This window comes from Palaemon carinicauda, chromosome 35 (genome assembly GCF_036898095.1).
Source record: "Palaemon carinicauda isolate YSFRI2023 chromosome 35, ASM3689809v2, whole genome shotgun sequence".
In the NCBI taxonomy this organism is placed as follows: Eukaryota; Metazoa; Arthropoda; class Malacostraca; order Decapoda; family Palaemonidae; genus Palaemon; species Palaemon carinicauda.
In genome coordinates this window covers 9549225-9568312 of record NC_090759.1, presented here as the reverse complement: position 1 = coordinate 9568312, position 19088 = coordinate 9549225, and the positions used below count along the sequence as shown (strand labels likewise).

General features: G+C 39.6%; 1 protein-coding gene across 1 annotated transcript in view; it reads right to left on the bottom strand.

Moving 5' to 3' along the window:
• LOC137627618 (uncharacterized) overlaps nucleotides 1-17983 on the bottom strand; it is a 107761-nt gene extending 89778 nt beyond the window's left edge. The window contains exon 1 of the mRNA XM_068358707.1: nucleotides 17639-17983. The gene's annotated coding sequence lies outside the window, so the exon portion shown is untranslated. The remainder of the gene's footprint in view (nucleotides 1-17638) is intronic.
• Nucleotides 17984-19088: the final 1105 nt, after the last annotated feature.

The window sequence follows — 19088 nt, the reverse complement described above, 5'->3', positions numbered from 1 at the left end:
AAATTTGTCATTTGTTCCGACACTAAATACAAACCCTTTCGCTATTTATAGGGATTGACTCACCCCTTAGAAGGGTGGGAGTCCAATGACCTGGGATTTTCCCGTGTGTGCTCCGCACATAACGGAGAAACCCTGACACTTCGCAAAATATCCATGCATGTCATGGTTAGTGGCCTGAGCAATCTGTGTGACTAGTGTAGGTAAAAATTCTCCGAAATGGAGGAATCTTTGCATCAACAATAGACATTACCCAATCCCACCTCGCTAGGGGGTATGGGGACGTAACAAGTATATCTCTCTTTAATAGATTACCTCTCTTTAATAGATTACACAAGGGAAATGGTTTTACTTGCAGACAACGGAGGCCAGCTTTGCAGAGTACCGTAGGTGCTGTTCCCCACGGGAAGATGAAAGAAAGAGCCAGTCATTCTTTGTCATTCATCCCATACTTAGCCATGGTTAAACTGCCCTCCACCATCTGCTACTTGTCCATCAAGGAGCTTGAGGTGTTCAAACCATCTTTTGTGTAGCCACCACGGGGTCAATGGAAAACGTCTCCAGTTCCTGTGGTTTATGTCTTGTGGGAAGCGGGGCAGTGAAGGTCATTTGACGCTTCCACACACCCACTGACAAGGCCTGCGTCACAGTAGTTTTCATAAACGCTAGGGACATACTCCTACCCTTAATGTTACGATCTCTAGGTCTCCTCTATGAAAAAAAGAATCAGGATTCAATGCTTGGTCCATGACCTTGCAAATCTAAGCCAAGAACGTATTCTTAGTGATTCTTCTCTTGACCTTCCCTGAGCTAATGAAGAGTGCTGACACTCGGGAGCAAGCTCTTGTAGTTTTCTTGAGGTAGCACCTCAAGTTCCTCCCTGGCATAGTAGCCATTGATATGGATCATTGGTCACACTACGAAGGACTCCCAGTCCAAAGGGCTCGAATCTGGGATCTGAGCTGCCAAGAACTAAGTCAAGTATTACCTGATCAATCGTTGTGAATGAGACGTTGAAGGAGACTCATAAGATTCGCTGCCACTCCTGGCCGAAGCCAACACAAGAAGGGGACCTGTCATCGAGGTTAGGTGAAGATAGGCTGCTTTACGTCCTGGGTCGTAGGGGGCTCTCTTCAGGGACCGAAGGACGCGAACCATGCTCCGTGGAGAGGGTCTACCTTCCGAGCGAGGGCAGGTAGGCTCAAAACTCTGTATGTAGAGAGGCGATACCAACAAAGAGGAAAGGTTAATTCCTCTCTGTCTGAAGGCGAGGCTCAAGGTGGCCCTCTATCCCCGAGATCAAGAAAAGGTTTCCCTCACGAAGGTAAACAAGGAACTCCACTATTGCTAGAACAGTGTTGTATTAAGGGGAGAGACAACCCTTCCACAACACCAACTACAGAAGACAGTCCACTTGGCCTGGAAGACTAAAGCCGAAGATCTACGCAGGTATTCAGACATCTTCACAACTTTTTGTGGAAAGGCCTCTAAGAGAGGAGGTACTGGATGGTCTCCAGGTGTGAAGTTGTAGCCTGGATAGTCTCCTGGCATAAAGTTGCAGCGAAGCTACAGCTTTGTGGAAGATGTTCACATGTGCCTGTTAGAGAAGATGTCGTGGAAGGAGTTTTCTCTGGACTTCCGTCAGCAGCTGAAGAAGGTACGGGAACCATCCCGCAGATGCCAAGGGGAGCTAAAAGGGTCATTGTCAGGTTGTGGGTAATCCCTACCTTGTTAAACACTCTTGTCCTCAGGCTGCGTGGGGGGAAAACGGCTAAAATCGCCGATGTTGACCGGCTGTTGCTGAATATATCTTACCGTAGAGCCTGGGGATCCTGGGCTGGTGAAAAGTAAAGCAGAAACCCGTTGCTCAGGGAAGTCACGAAGAGATCCACAGTTGGGATACCCCTCAAAGTCAGGACTTTGCAGGCTACTGGATGATACAAAGACTGCTAGGGGACCACTAACTGAGTAGCTCTGCTCAGAAGACTGCAAGTACATTCCTGCTTATCAAGAACAAATTGAGCAGATAGGGAAACAAAGTTGTCTTCTGCTCATTTAGCTTACCATGCTAGAAGACAGAAGTGCTACGAAAAACAGGTGCCACCCTGTTTGTTCTATGTGAGCCACTACCGTGGTGTTGTCGTTCGCCAATACCACTGAGTGACCCACCAGGGAATGATCTGAAGGGCTATGAAGGCTGCCTTCACCTCTAGGAGATCTAAATGATGGTACCATTCGGACTCTGACCAGAGCCCGGAGGCTAAGTGGTTTAGCATGTGGTGCATCTGAAGGGAGCGTCAAAATCTGGGGAAGGGACGAGGAGGTCGTTTGTCAAACATCTTCTCAGGTCTGTCTCCTTTCCAGGTCCCATAGAAACCAGAGAAAAGGAATATCCCTAGTGCTGAACCACCTGGGATCTGGCTGCCCATGAAGAGGTTGGATTCAAAGGAGTCCGATGTGGGCTTGACAAACCAGAGTGAAACGGTGACCCATGAGACGTAACCACTGCTGGCTGAAAGTGTGTCTCATAGAAGAAAGAGACTACAGCTATCTTCCCCCATGGACACCGTCATTCTGCGCAAAACTTCAGGCTGATAACGATGAACATGTCTAAGAATACCCGTGTCTGATAATGAAGCCGGGATATCTCCCAAGATTTACTTCAATCCTCAGATCACGGTAAACTTGAGGCGTTGTCTTGGTGGTACAGTACTTGGTAAGCCACTGAGTATGTTAGGATAAGCCAGTCGTTCCGAAGTCTGACTGTATGCTTTCTCGCCAAACAGAGTTTAATGAAATACAGACGGGTTTTTGCTTCACGGATTCAGTTTTTCGGGCATAAGTACAACGCAATACCTATCAAATAAAAATTCTCAATCGCGATAAAATTCACTCTGCGCCATGATTTCAAATAGCCTGCTCTCCTTTCAATGGGAGGGTTTTGAGCCACTACCTATCTTTCCACCCAGTTCTCTCTGTATAGTTATATTCATTTGCTGTGGTAAAAAGAATTACAGGTATATTTGAAATAAACCAGATTTTGATTAAACTGGTATTTCACTTGACTATGTATATCCAATAATAATGCATGTAATATTCACATTTTAGTATCGTATTTATAAATAAAACATAGCGAAATATAATCTTATGTATTCATTACATTCAAATCAGCTGATCATCCCTGCGCAGTCTGCCGTCAACCTCAATTTTCGGATCAAATAACTCCCTTATTATTAAGGCATGGTACCGAAGGATAGTTCATATTTACTAAAAGAAACAATTACTAGATCTATCATTTTCCAATTAGCATACTAATTTCAATAGTTTTATTCAAAATACTTATCTCATATTTTATTTACAAGTACTGTTGAATTGCATAACGTTAACTGGCGTTTCATTCATGTTGCCGGTGCATAATATTTCATGGCTTTTAGCTCTGTAGTGCTTGATTATAAAACTCAAGAAATTATTTATTATAGCAACATCAGTGAGTATTCACTAGAGACTGGAAAGAAACAAAAGAGAGAGAGAGAGAGAGAGAGAGAGAGAGAGAGAGAGAGAGAGAGAGAGAGAGATCATTGTTGATCAGTAATTGAATGCACTGTTTTTGTTAGTTTCTTTAATTTAACCCTGATAGGTGTGGTGGGTCGTATACAACCCTAGGTTAAGAAAAAAAACATGTTTTTTTGCCATAATTTTTCATCCATATTGGTTGTGAGTGATATTGACCTGGGAGACCTCAGTTCAGTGTGCGCAGCAGTCGGGTGAGGACGCATTTCATCCCAGCTCTTTTCCTTGTGCTATTTCTGAGATACCCTCGGGTCGAGCTCGACCCATTAATACCTAATTAAGGTAAGTTGTGTAGTATCAAATTTTTATATAATTATCGAATGTGCAGTAGTGTTTAGGAATGTATAAAAAAGGATTCTTGTAAAAATGTTTGTGAATGTCTTCTACACCTTATCTTTTTATAAAATAGCTTATAATTTCTCCTGTTTTTTTTAAGTTTGTACCTTTATTATGATAATTATTTTTTTTCTTTAATTGCCAAATAATCTATAAACTTCATTCTAGCTACCATAATATTTTTATGCAAATCCTTGAACAATTATATGACATATCTTTCTCCATTTCAGGTAGCAGATTTGACCTTCCAAGGTGGTGTGGTTGGCGGCCATTTTGTGAGCATATCCTACACAAGCTGGCATAGCTCTATGTATTCCTCTTTTTAATAAAATTTCTGATATTTTTATGCATAATAACCATGCTCAAAAATGGATATAAGGATTTTATTTATGAAAAAATTCAAAATAGAAATCCGAAGAAATATAAAAAATTCTCATTTTCATAAAACTAAATAATATCCAAGTGCAGATTCTTTTACAAATTTTTGTTGTACGATAATAATACAATATCCTGTAAAATTTTCAGCCACTATCTATGTCATTTACCTACCCCAAAAAATGTTGAAAAGATAGATTTTTTAGCCAAAAAAAAATTACACTATTCTTCTCCTTTCAGGAAACGTTCCCTTGTGGTTTCTCTCCCCTACGGATATCAGCAAATGGTGTTTACTTATCGTAGAATAAGGGCTTCAAATAGTTATAGCTTATTTCCATATTTGGATTTTAGGTGAATTTTTTTTTGGTCCTTTTTTTGGTATACTTATTTTTTTAATTTATTTGTAATAAATATTTTATTGGACTTTACTTTCATTTACTTTTCTTGATGAATAGAATATTCTTTGATTTTTTTTTAATAGTAAAAGGTTGTGAATTGCTTTGTAAATGAATTTTCTATGAATTTTTTTGTGACCTCGGGTCGAGGTCGACCCATCAATACCTAATTAAGGTGGTCAAATAACGATACCTATCCAGGGTTAAAAGATACAATTATTACTGAGATATTTATGCTTTTAGTTTGTAAATTAAGCTGTGTTTATGTTTAAGAAAGTATATATATACTGTAGCATACTGCGCAAGAGACAACACATTATTGCATCATGCTTCAAGAAAACACTTAGGCTACTTGGGTCGTCTGAACGAAAACACCGAACAATTACAGTAAGTACTGTACAATTAAGCTGTACTGTAGTGATACTGTATTACTGTAAATATACATTACAGTAATATATACTTCAGTATCAGTGAGGATTAGATTATAGTATAGTATTACTAGATAGGAACAACTTTTGTTACACAACAATAAGGGGATGATGATGACTCTGTAAATATTTACTTTAGTACAATACTGTATTGTAGCCTGTGTGTCCAGTACGTAGTGTACATGTGTGCAAATGTACTGTACTCTGTACATATGATTATAAACTGTTGTAGAAACCAAACTTAAACAATAATAGGCAGTATTTACTGTGTTAATCATCAGCTCAGTGACTTTTTAGGTTAGGAGTTAACCCACCATAGTGCACCATTTATTCGCGAAAATCCCCTTTTCGTGGTTGTCTGTAACCTAACTTCCATGAAGAATGAGGACAACTGTAACTGGTTCCAGGAGGAAAGGATGAAAATTGGAGACTTCTATAGGAAAGAACTGACTGAGAAGCTCGCAGATACCTCGATGAAACACATTGTTCTCCAAGAGACGTAACACCTCAGTCCGTGAGTCTGACTGGATGTTCGGATTCGCGTAGATTAAGGAGAGAACTTCACTCACACCTCAACAGGCAGGAAGATAAGATGTGAATGTTCTTGTACTGAACTGCGGATTCTCTGTCCTTATCAAAAGGAGATGAGTGCTGTACTCCGAACTCTTAGGAGGGAATTACCCACTAGTGAGCAAACCTAAAGTTATCTTTAAAGAAGCACATTTGCCGATGGTCAAACTCAGGATGAGGGAGAGCATCATTGTCAGAGCGTTGGCAAACAAGACCAAAGACAAGCTAAGGGTTGGCCGTATACTGTAAGCATCTTTAGAGGAGGATCCCGTGGGTGGAGGTTGAGGTTGCTTGTACAAGTCCTGAGGGAGTGTATGTCGACGGAGACAGAGAGCAAGAGGATGTAATCCTCGCATCTAAGTTGCTATAGCCATACCATAAACTTGAGCTGAATTCAATCACCCAGAACAGGGGAAATGAAAAAATGAATAACCCCACAGGGTTATGTCTCCCGATGCAGGGGTGAAGTGCCAAGGAGAAGATCCAAGGAATCGGCCGAAAGCCGTGACAGAGATCTGATAAGTTCTCAAGCTTGTGAAGAGAAGTAAATAACCCCAAAGGATTATGTTCACAAAATTCGTTCCAAATCACAGGAGAAAGGCAGCAGAAGCAAGTTGCCGGAAGACTTCTGTTGCGGCAACCCCTGTGTAGAACTATGTTCTACTTGCCTGGAGGCTGCGTGTAGGTGAAAACGCATGCGCAACTAATGAAGGTCTTATCAATGAAGATGTCGGCTCATAAGGTAACCATATACCATAAAGTGACACAATGGAAGAGATAACAAGGGGAAGAGGCGACTTCATTCCTGAGGCACATGGCATGTCAGTCCACTAGTAGTAGAAGTACAGTAGTGCTAGAAGTAGTCATGGTGGTAATAAAATGCTCATGAGGGCTCTTCAAACTTAAAGAGGAGGATGAAAGCATAGAGAACCAAAAACACTGTTCTTGTGGCAAACAACAAGTTCCAAGAGGCAGCGATGTATTATGTGCTCTAGAGGCAAGTGAGATACTAAGCGCCAAGGTTGACACATGCTTTATCCTGCAATTGATGGAAACAGCTGGGTTAGGCTCCAAGACGGGAGTGTGAGCTAAACTCCCTTAACTCCAAGTCGTGGGAAACACAACCAAAGTAGCGCAACGCGAAGAGACGGAAGGATTACGATCTGTGTCGTCTAGATGAGGATACTAGTGTCTCCAATGAATAGAAAAGGAGAGTTTCACTGGGGAGAGCAGTGTGCTTGTCTGAAGTGAGGATCGCAGCCAGTAAAGTTCTGCAAATTTCTCCTTCGAATGAAGTAGGAAAAACTCACCTGGGGACAAGTCTTCAGAGATTCTATGGAGGCCTTCGGCGAATCTACCCCCAAGTCGGAAGAGTAGTTTGTCAAATGTAGAGAGCAACTTTACCTTGGAAGGAAAAGTAGCAAGCTGGGTGGTGTGACAGCTCTCCACATCCTCTACCAGAGGATGTGATGAGCTGCCTACAGAGGCAGAAGAAGAATGGAACCTAGCTGAAACTGGAAACAAGCTGGTCTGGGTTGCTTAGTTGTAGGTCATGAAGACCAGGCGATCATAAGTAGAGGAAACGTCACATGCTGGAAGTGGTTGCTGCCAGCAATCTAGAAGAGAGCTGACGAGTGACAATCACGAACTGACGAGAGACGATCACGAGCTGATGAATGGCGATCACGAGCTGAGAAGAAACGATCACGAGCTGATGGCAATCGTCAGCGATCACACTGCCAGATGATCATGAGCTGATGGTGTAGCTGCAGAAGAATTGGGCAAGGCGCGTCCACTAGACAAAATGAGTCAACTCGGCAAGGCAAGTCTGTTGGCGAGACACGTCCGCTAGACAAGATGAGTGAACTCGGCGAGGTGAGACTAGTTAACTGGGCGCAACGAGTCTGCTGGACGTGACAAGTCTTAGGAGCGCGACGAGTCAGCTGGACGTGACAAGTCTTAGGAGCGCGACGCGACGAGTCTGCTGGACGTGACAAGTCTTAAGAGCGCGACGAGTCTGCTGGACGTGACAAGTCTTAGGAGCGCGACGAGTCTGCTGGACGTGACAAGTCTTAGGAGTGCAACGAGTCTGCTGGAGGAGACGGGTCTGCCCGGCGAAACAAGTCTTGCTGGGTGAGACGAGTTAACTGGGAGTGACGAGTCCGCTGGGTGTAACGAATCCTGTGTGGCGTAACAAGTCTTGCAGGGCGTGATGAATCTTCTGAGAGAGACGAGTCTGCTAAGCGAAATGAATCTGCTGGGCGAGACGAGTCTTGATGGGTAACGAGGTCTGCTCTTGAAAAAGAAGGGCGGGGAATGGACGAATCCAATTTCTGCTGGAGGAATACCCTGAAGGGAAGACTGACCAGCTGAAGGAAGTCTCTCCCACGGACAGGAAAGGTGACCAACATCTGCTGCCGCTGTCGGCAATTATCCCCGCAAGCTGGAAAATTGCCGAACAGTGGCTGGTAGAGGGAATCTCCCTCGGACGGGAAAGTTCCAACACCTGGAGGGGAATCTCCAGACTAATCTCTCTGCTTTCCCTCAACGAGCTCTAGCTCTAATTGAAAGACGACATCAAGTGTTGCCTGAGAAACGTAGCCGAAGCTTGTTTCTGGGTTCCCACCGAAGTGGATACCAGAAGAACTCTGAGGAGTTCTAATCAGCAACTGCTCCAGAGAGGACCAATCCCACGTACAGGAAAGGCCATCATCAGTGCAATGGTCAGGAACTGCCGCAAGCGCAGGCAAAGAAAGCAGAAACTAGGCAGGAACAGCAACTTCCTCAAGAACAGGAATATCCGACTTTACACTACTGTACTTACGTCAACTGACTTAGCCGAGCGAAGAAGTACAGCATCACTAGCACTGAGGAAAAAACAAAAAAGGATGAAAAAGCCTCTCGGGAGGGCAACCTAACCCGCGGACGGGAAGGTGTCCCCCGAGAGACAAGCAACATGCTAAAGACTCAGCACTCCCTCCACTGTCGTCTGCCATCGCAGAATGAAGGAGTGGGGTGTTGTTAGTGCTGTAGAAGTTAGATTAAAACAATTTTATTTCAAAATTAATTAGCTGAAGAAAAGCCACTCGCAAGAATAACCTAACCCACAGAAGGAAAAGGAGTTCCCCGAGAAGTACAGGAACCTTCTTCAGACTATGCACCCCCTTTGCCGGTCAACATAGAATGAGGGAGTGCAGCGACGTCAGTAAAGAGGAGCAAAATCTAAGTCAAGATCTGGATAGGCTGGTTGCACTTCCCTCCAGTGAACTCGCAGGAAGCAAGCGATATCGACCTTCGAACGAAAGAGTATCTACAGGGATGACTCCCCTGTGAGGGAGGCAGGGTCGCTGCACTCGGAGAAGAAGGGGAAGCCACCAGCCTACAGGTTATCCACATCAAAGGGGGATGACTGTAAGAAAAGGTTCTTTGGCCCTCGAGAAACGCAAAATTACGGCAACACCAAAAAACAGCAACACTTATACTATAATGATAAAAGAATGTTTATGTATACACTTATATATATAGATAGATATATATAAACATTACATGAATTTTTAAACATAAATAAAAATGTAAGTACACAAATAAAACTCGGAAAAGTCAAAGACCAGTAAACAATAGGTGGGGAGAGAGAAAGACGAACTTCTATTGTCACCGAGCCAAAAGTAAAAAGTGACGAGACAACCCCCCCCCCCAGTAAAATAAAAATTATGAAATGCAGAGGTACATACAGTCTGTGTAATGAGACTTTACCTGCAATGCATTCAGAGTAATCAATTACAGATGCAATCATTGTACTGAGCCCATAAAATATCAATTTTATATACGTCTCAAAACTAGAGTTGCTGGTGCCATCTTCATCCTAGCAATGGCACCAAATGAAGCAAAAATTCTTTAATGCAAAAGGATTTCCGACATGGAAAGTACCTTGAAAAAACTTATTCTTTTATAATTGAAATTATTTTTTTACAAACCCATAATTTTTATATTTTTTTAAAACTGCCTATCTCCTTCATTTCATAGTCATTGCAAATCCTATATACTTTTATTCCTGATAACATTTAGAAGATTGTAGGCTTTCTACATGACAGTAGAATGGCTCAGACATTTGGTATCATGTAAGAACCTCGCATCGTGTATAGATAAGATATGGCTGCAAGAGATGCAGTGGGTTGGGAGACAAGACAAAATAAATGTGTTTACATACACTTATTTTTCTTGTAAAAAAATTTAATTTGTTTGTTATGCGATCCCATCAATCATTTTAATTTACTCAGAAACTCAAGCAGCTGATTTGAATTAAGTGTCTGATTGGGAGCTAGAAATTATTGGATAATCAAACACTTTGAAGAACAGAGTCGCATCTGCAGATAACATCACTCGGTATATTCAGCCAAGCAAGAGATCTGCATTTGGAGGTCGAAGTCCTACAACATGGTAATAAAGATGAAGCCTATACAATAAGCTGATGCACTACTCATCACGTACTGGAGTTTTTAAGATCTGACTGTTGCCAACTTGATGGCTGCTTTACAAGAAATCAAGACCAAATGGAATCAGTACCTACTCACTGTTTTAATGACACCTTAAAAAAGATTTATAAACCTGGCTCATACAACTCCATGTCCCTTAATGCACCATTTGACCTCAAAGTCACATAATTTGATATCTAAGCTTCCAACGGTTCCTTCCATAAAACACCTGGATCTAAGTTACAGAGGGGGGGGGGATAAAGTATAGGTAGGATAACTGAACTATACTTCAGTTTGCTAGCTCCTTTCTCTGGAGATTTTTTTGGAAGAAAAAACTATTACTTAGTTGAGCTTCTAAGAGGGAGGTAGTAAAAACTGTGACTCTATTTTTTATGGAACCTGTTCTTCCACTGAAAGGCTTTCCTGATGGCCAAAATAGACCATTTCAGGCCAAATTCAATGTGACCAAATTCACAATCCCAGTCTGATTTGGCAAAAGTGCAAATGGGAGACTACTCTTACTAAGCCAACTGGTCGGATACAATTGAGTTGCTGAAGTCTGGAGATGGTTTAGGATGTCTACATTAGAAATATCTTGTTATGCATTCTGAAAAGAACAGGGCATTACAGCAGCAACATGGGGCTAGTCTCTATGCAATGCAATTATCGTGATAGTTGTCCTTCGATGCTGGAGGATCATGACAAACCAAAATATATATTTTGAAGGAAAATATCAGATCTAACCAAGCTCTGAGACCTAAGTGAGAAAGATGTCTGGAGTTCATGGAAGCAACCAGTTGCTCTAATCTCTGTTCTTTAGGACTGCCTTCACTGTATGAGACAGTATAAAGGACGACCTTGCTGTAAGACCTATCTCAAAAGCAGACATGACACACACTGATTAGAAGTAAGGTTATAGAGCTGACTATCCCACAGTCAAGAAAGTAGTAGTAGTTACAAGAATTATAGCCTAAGGCAATGACTAACTAGGCTCCTAAGGCCATAGACCTTGCCAATAAAAAAAAAAAACTCACCCCAAGGATGAACATCAGAGCTAACTCCAAACCACTGAGCTCAGAAAATGCTCTATATTTAATATTATTATTATCTCTAGCTAAACTCCACCCCTAGTTGAAAAAGCAGGATGCTATAATATGGAAAAATAGCCCAGTGAGGAAAGGAAATTGGGAAATAAACTACATGTTATATAAAAAGTAAAGAACAATTGAAATAAAATATTTTAAGAACAATAACAACATTAAAACATCTTTCAAATATAACCTATAAAAAGAGACATGTCCGATTAGGAAGATCATTCCACAACTTGGTCACAGCTGGAATACAACTTCTTGAATACTGTGCCGTATTGAGTCTGATGATGGAGAAGGCCTGTCTATTAGAATTAACTGCAGGCCTAGTATTACGAATGGAATGGTACTGTCCAGGAAGACCTGACTGTAAAGGAAAGTCAATTATGAAATCCCTTATGCAACATGCATAACAAACTTATTGAACGACGGTGCCAGAGATTGATATCTAGATCAAGAATAAGAAATTTAATACACAGTAAGTTCCTGCCCAAAAAATTAGGATGAGATTCAGCAGTTGAAGACCAGACAGGAGAACAATACTCGAAACAAAGTAGAATGAAAGAATTAAAACACTTCTTCAGAATAGATTGATCACTGAAAATCTTTAAAGACTTTCTCGATAAGCCATTTTTTTTTGTGCAACTGAAGAAGAGACAGACCTAATGAGTTTATCAAACGTAAATTTGCTGTCGAGAATTGCACCTGAAGTTTTAAGTCATGCAGAGCTAAAGAAACATAACCAATGCTAAGATCCGGATGTTGAAGAGCAACTATTCACGACCTACTTACAATCATACTTTGAGTTTTGTTAGGATTCAACTTCATGTCCCTTAATTTGAACCATGCACTAATTTTTAGCTAGATCTCTATTAAGGGATTCAGCAACCCCAGATCTACATTCAGGAGATGGAATTGATGCAAAGAGAGTAGCATCATCTGCATATGTAACGAGCTTGTTTTCTAAGCCAAACCACATGTCATGTGTATATAGTATGAAAAGTAATGGACCAAGAACACTATCCTGAGGAACACCAGATATCACATCCCTATACTCACTATGGTACCCATCAACAACAACTCTTTGCGATCTATTATTCAATAATGATTCTAAGAAAAAGATCCACCCATTCCCAACTGTTTTGAGTTTAAAAACAAGGGCCCTATGATTAATTAACACAGTCAAAGGCAGCAGTAAAATCAAAGACAATCATACAAACTTCCTGACCACACCCAAGGGATATTTGTACAGTATTGAAGTTTGTAAGAAGGGCATCACATGCTCTAAGGCCTTTATGAAAGCCAAATTGCAAAATAGGGAACAGATGATTACCTTCAGGGAACATATTTAGACGTTCTGCCAAAAGATGTTCAAAAACGTTATATAATATGGGAGTTATGGAAATTAAGTTGGACTTGAGCTACCGCAAACACATTTCATAATGGAGTAACATGGTCAGAATGGATAAGCAGTAAAGTTATCATAGCTGACTATTGCACTAACATGAGTTGATGAAGTGTAGAAGTCAGCAGTGACTTGCCAATAAAGCCAAAGAATGTTACCCAATTCTACTGTTTGAGCATGTAACGAAGATCACTTTCTGCAGGCTAGGAATCATCCAACAATAAACATTTGTGTACCAAAACTGTCTTTGACCACTCAGGATGAAGGGATCTGATGGCAATTTTCACTTCAGATTTAAGGGTCGAGGTTGTTGCCCCCATATGAGGAACAGCAGTCAATTATCCATTTTAATGTAGAAATTATTTCTCTCTGGTAGGATTAAGGAGCATAATACTTGGGTTGGCCACATCTGGAGAAGTGGAAACAAGAGACTGGCTTTAGTATTTCTTAACCATCTGTGTCCATCGCCAAAGATCATAGCAAAAACGCAGAGTGACAACCTTCAATGGTAGATGGAATTTAAGGACTGTTTCAGCAATGTGAAGTAAGGATCATAGTTTCTGCTATCAAAGGAAGGTACTATTACCAGAGGAGTCTGGAGTAAATATTTTTTTTTTCTGAATATAATGAGCCTGTATTTATTTTAATAGCAGCTGAATGAAGACTGGCTGGCATGCAGTACATTGTGAAGTGTATACAAAGAACTGGAACTGGTTACACTGTGTCAGTTAGAAATGGCCAAAAGAGGGAAAAATCAACTTTTCATTTAATTTAGTATCATGGCCTTTATTATCAAGAGTGCTTTACCCATCCAAACCTGTCTTTGGCCACATGAAAGCAGCCCAGAGAAGGTAAGCAACATTTTATTGATAATACACAATGCTTTGCCGATTGTCATTGGATCTCAGGCATTTCCAAAAGGCACAAGATGCTTATATCTCTTTTATAAAGAACCAGGGCGGTAATTTTGCTAGTTAATGATATTTAGGTTGGTAAAAATCTGCCAAAACACCAGATACTGTACAATCTAGTCTAAAACTAAGGGTGATTCACACTGTACGGTTCGTTTTCGTTCGGATATGATTCGTTTACATTACAGCTAAATGTCTAATGTCATTGTTTTTACACTATACGTTTCGGATACGTTCAGTCTGGATACAGCTGTCGCTGCGATATGGTGCCAAAATTAGTTACTCTAAAGCAGGTCGCTTCAATGACATTACTTATAGATGACGAAAGTGCCAAATGAAGAGTAAGTTGAAGGGAGAATACTGGACTATCTGTTAAGTTACTATTTCAAGTCAAGTATCTAATTTAAGATAATCTCTTCTAGGCCATTACTAACCTTCGAGAAAAGGCATTTCGCCAAGGGAGAGCCTGGCTGTTTGCCTCAGGTTAATATGATTAAACTCACTGTTATACAATAAAAAAAATTATAACACCTATTTTTATTCACCTTTTTAAACATTTCATTACACAAAACTATTATTCAAAATTTTATTACACAAATAATAATGATAATAATAATAACAATAATGAGAGAGAGAGAGAGAGAGAGAGAGAGAGAGAGAGAGAGAGAGAGAGAGAGAGAGAGAGAGAGAGAGAGAGAGAGATTAATTTTTCTAATACCTTAAATTTCTATTAACTCTCACCATTCATTATCGCTTAAGTAGCCGACAATTAGTCACGTTAGTGAAAAGGTTTTTAATATGTCCAAGTCCTCCCAACGCAACGTGACCGAAACTGATCCCTATGTCTCTTCAGTGTTCACACTGAGAGGTGGCATACGACGTTTCGTTCGTTGGAGATTTCTTCCAAACGAATTCGAGCCGTACGAGAGACGAACGAAGACCGGACCGTATAGTGTGAACGGCTTCATTAGTTTCCATGTGATAATTTATGAACGAAAGCTGTACGAAGACGAAACATTGGAATAATCCTAGCCCATATGTAGTATTATCTGCTGGAAAACCATCCCCATATGTGAGACCAGGTAAAAATGAATAAAAAAAAAAAGTCCCATTGGAAAAGACTAATCAAACTAGCTCTTTCTGCCTATCCCTGTTGTGAACAAAATGAAAGTTGAAATTTCGAACCCCACCTTGGGACCATGGGTACATATTATACTACCTAGAAGTATAAGGGAGTTAGTTCCAGTCAGCCAGTTATTGAAGAAGTAAACCAATTCATCCAAGTTACCCTGCCCATAAACATATTGATCAGAGACAGACTGTTACTTAAACAATACCGCTGTCCATGTGATGTTGTACCCATGGTAAATGTTCAGATATACAAGTTAGAATCTTCCAGTCACTTAAGCCATGTAATGAGCAGCCAAACTGGGCAGAATGAAAGGTAGGAGATCATTTGAACTAAATGGTAAGTTTTGAAAGATATAGCCGGATAGGCATAAAGAGGTAGTCACAGACAAACCAACAGGGAGGCTGGATAGCAGGTAAACAAGAGTAAGCAGGACAGCAAGATGGCAAGGCAGGTGACGAGTTGTCATGTACAGGCTGAGCTGGGCTGTGCTGGTCAGTGTTGTACTGGAACCAGGCTGTGCCTAGTTGGAAACATTCAAAGAAATCAAGAGACTGGTACTAGGAACCACACTAAACGCATTTAGACATTAGGATGAAAATAATCATGTTAGCCATTGATTCTGAAGAGGATCCTTAGCCGAAAGTAGATATTTGTGGTCAAATCAGAACATAAAATGATCACAAACGCCAGGACCAGATTTTCCATTGAAGAAACAATGACAACCGTGAACCACTTAAACTTTTGGATCGTGTCATTAGCAACAGCAAAGACATAACAGGAGCACCTCTAGGAAGGCATGAAGATAAAGATGGCTGTCCTTAATACTGCTTAAAAAGTCTTATCTAATAAGAGAGTTAATTCATGTGCTGGCATGGGAAAACACATTGTATCATCGTAAACTAAAAGGAATAACTGTAATGCAAAATTGCAAAACTTATCCAGCAAATTTTAGTTAGTAGCTAAGGAAGTCTCTGAAAATTATTATTACAAATACCTATATAAACTAAGCAAATTGACACTTTATTCTCAGACTTAGAGTCTTCATTTGTAAAAGGGGAAAGAACAGAGCTTTAAAAAAAAGTCTAAAAATCTCTAACGAACAGGAAAATTTAATATCTGATGCATCATGTTACCTCTTGAGGGAAAAGTATGAGTCAAGCTAAAATCTACTTTTCCCTGTAGAGGGTATTGCCATCAGCCCCTGATGCGGTGCCCTATTGTTATTACTTACGGGTCACTGGAGCGTTCCTTTGGCCACTAGATGTATTTGCATTATATACTTCTACTTTACCTTCTTTCCTGCATCTCTTTCCCAATCTTGCTCTCTGACATCTTCTAACTTTTACCTCATAGTATACCTGATTTCCACCACCCACCCACCCAACCCCCGTTGCATTTAGGAACTGATAATCATAACAGGCCACAATGACAGACTATAAAACGCACATTCATAAATCCAATCCAATAATCTACCTGTTTTCTTTAATTTAGAAACATCTATAGCAGATTACTCATTATCGAGACGCCTATGAAGGAAATACTGATTTATCTTCTTAAGATTAATGTTACAGACATTTAACATTAAAAGTTGCTGTACGTACCAACTTCTAAAGCTGAAGCGAATGACCCTAGCTCACTAATCATAAATTTGACGTTAATTAAATATTAAGAGTCAATTGCCTAATCACTGGGGGATGTTCAGTATGAGAGAAATTCAGCTGGCTTTATTCTTCACGCTCACAGGGTCAGTACGAGTTACCAAAGATCTACGAAAGAACTTCTGAAGTTATTGTTGAGGTTGACAGACAACAAACAAAGGGAAGAACCCCAACATTTGTACTTTATGACAGCAGAGAAGACCCCTTTGCCATTCTAAGGGAGTATCATGGGGTCTTTTCCCTCAGTGAAAGCAGAGGAAAGTAAAGATCTTGCTCAGTAACTGCCTTGTGTCAAACAAGCTGACAGAGCTACCTATTGGCTTCACAATTGTGATGGTTCCATTAGAAAAAAAATAAGAATAATCTCTATGTTGCTTGGAATAACATTTCTTTCGATATTCAACTCCTCGTTAGGCTAAGACGCTAACAATTCAGTTGATTTAATTACTGTATGGTCATAGATCAATCATTCTCCTGATTTTAAAGCTCCTGTTTATTTTAGGGTTAATAGTAAAATAGGAATGATGCAAAGAAAACTTGATAGGCGCTCTGTAGAGAGCATGCCTTTGCCACGCCAAGCACCCTTATTTTGCTCTTATCCACAGCGTAATTGTACTCAGATGTGTTTCCTTCGAAATCTAATGCATTTGTCCCCACATCTCCACCAAGTTGCGTTGAAATTGATTCAGTAGTATTTGCGTAATGTTCACAAACAAAAAATAAAGTGACAAAATATTTGCCATTAACTTAATATAGCAATTATTTTAAAAAATACATTAGGCTACTGCCGTGTATTTGTGCTTCGATGTACTTTATCCAAAATGTTACAGATTCATCTTTGGGTTATAGCCAACATGACTGCCAAGTTTGGTCTTAGTGGTACTTTAGTTTTTGTGTAAAATTGTTCACAACCGCACAAAACAAACAAATAAACGTTGACTGGGCTGAAATCATACCCTTCAAGATTTTGGTGAAGGCAATAACTACAGATGGACACATGAATTCCTAGCAGACCTCTCACTGAGGAAGTGTAGCCCTGTCACGCCCTTACTGAATGGCGAGTTCCTGAGTGTAGCTCCACCCATCACCTCTGACATCTTTCCCTGCACTATATATATGGATACTCAGCGTAGTAAGTGTGTGCCAGGGTGCACTTCCTCAGAATGTGTGCCAGGAATTCCAGTGTCCAACTGTAAATTTTTGTGTCAGCTGTGACAATGTCGGTGTACATTCCATTATTACCAAACAGTTAAAAATAATAAATATAGATGAATAATCAACCAAGAGTCATTAATACATACCTTTTCTTTTAGAGAGACTGGCAGAAAAGAGTAGCACTGCTTGGAAATCTTGAAGCAATGTGAATACTACTGCTCATTCTTATTTGTCTATATTTATATGATCACAATTATAGATTCTAAGCACTAATCCATAAACACCTGATATACTGTTCAGCGTATAAAAAAATCTTAAAAAACACTTTTTTTTTTTTTAATATTTCTCTTGATCTTTAGATTTTGAAAAACTAGTCAAAACACTGACATTTTCTATTGATAATTCCAACTTTTATATAAATAATCACTGCAGTAAATTCACGACGAACTTCGTAAAATATTTCAGGAACAAAAATGGAAAAATTTCACAACCTAAAAACGAAGTAGTCATTTTAATAAATATAATAATAATTTTCATAATTTTAATATATTCAATAATAATTTCATCAATTATAATATATTGACTTTAGTGAGAGTAGGGATGTTTGACAGTAGAATGCTTATTTATTATTAAGAGAAGCACACACACACACATTCGCCCTATTAATAATTTATTTCAGTCCTGAGAACGTAATGGGAAATAAAAATGTGGTAAATCTGAACGATTCAACTGTAAAACTATTGGAAAGATGATCTGCCACTCGTTTCAAAAAGTCATCAGGATGTAGATTATGTACCGCACGTGTTTCAAATACGCATATACACTCTAGTGTTATATATCGTTCTCTCCTGCACTCATACTAGAAAAACATGTTTAAGCTTCCCATCGTGTACCCAACCCATCAAAAAGGATGTCTAAATACAAGTGCACAAACACCACATAGATTCAACTCTTCCCTCTTTCATAACTACAACCAAGTAGTGTACCTCTCAGGTACCCCGTCAAACCAGAGAATAATTACCCCCTCTCCCTCCTGAGCGTGACAAGAAAGAATATATAACAGTATATACTATTATATATATATATATATATATATATATATATATATATACAGTATATATATATACAGTATATATATATATATATATATATATATATATATATATATATATATATATATATATATATACAGTATATATATATACAGTATATATATATATATATATATATATATATATATATATATATATATATATACATATATACACACACACACACACACACATATATATATATATATATATATATATATATATATATATATATAGTATATAAAGTTATGAGATTACTTGAGTGCCATACATGGATGAGATCACGATGAGGGGTAGATTGAGATGGCTTGGGCATGCTCTTCGTACTCCCTAAGCGAGATTAGTACACCAAACTTTTAACTTGGCTTCACAAGGCACTAGAAGACTTGGAAGACTCAGGACTTCACGGCTGAGGACTATGAAACACAAAGTAGGAGATCATGAATGGAGAAGAAGCTACAAATAGTCATTAATATTGGATAACTTGACTAACGAATGTTCAGTT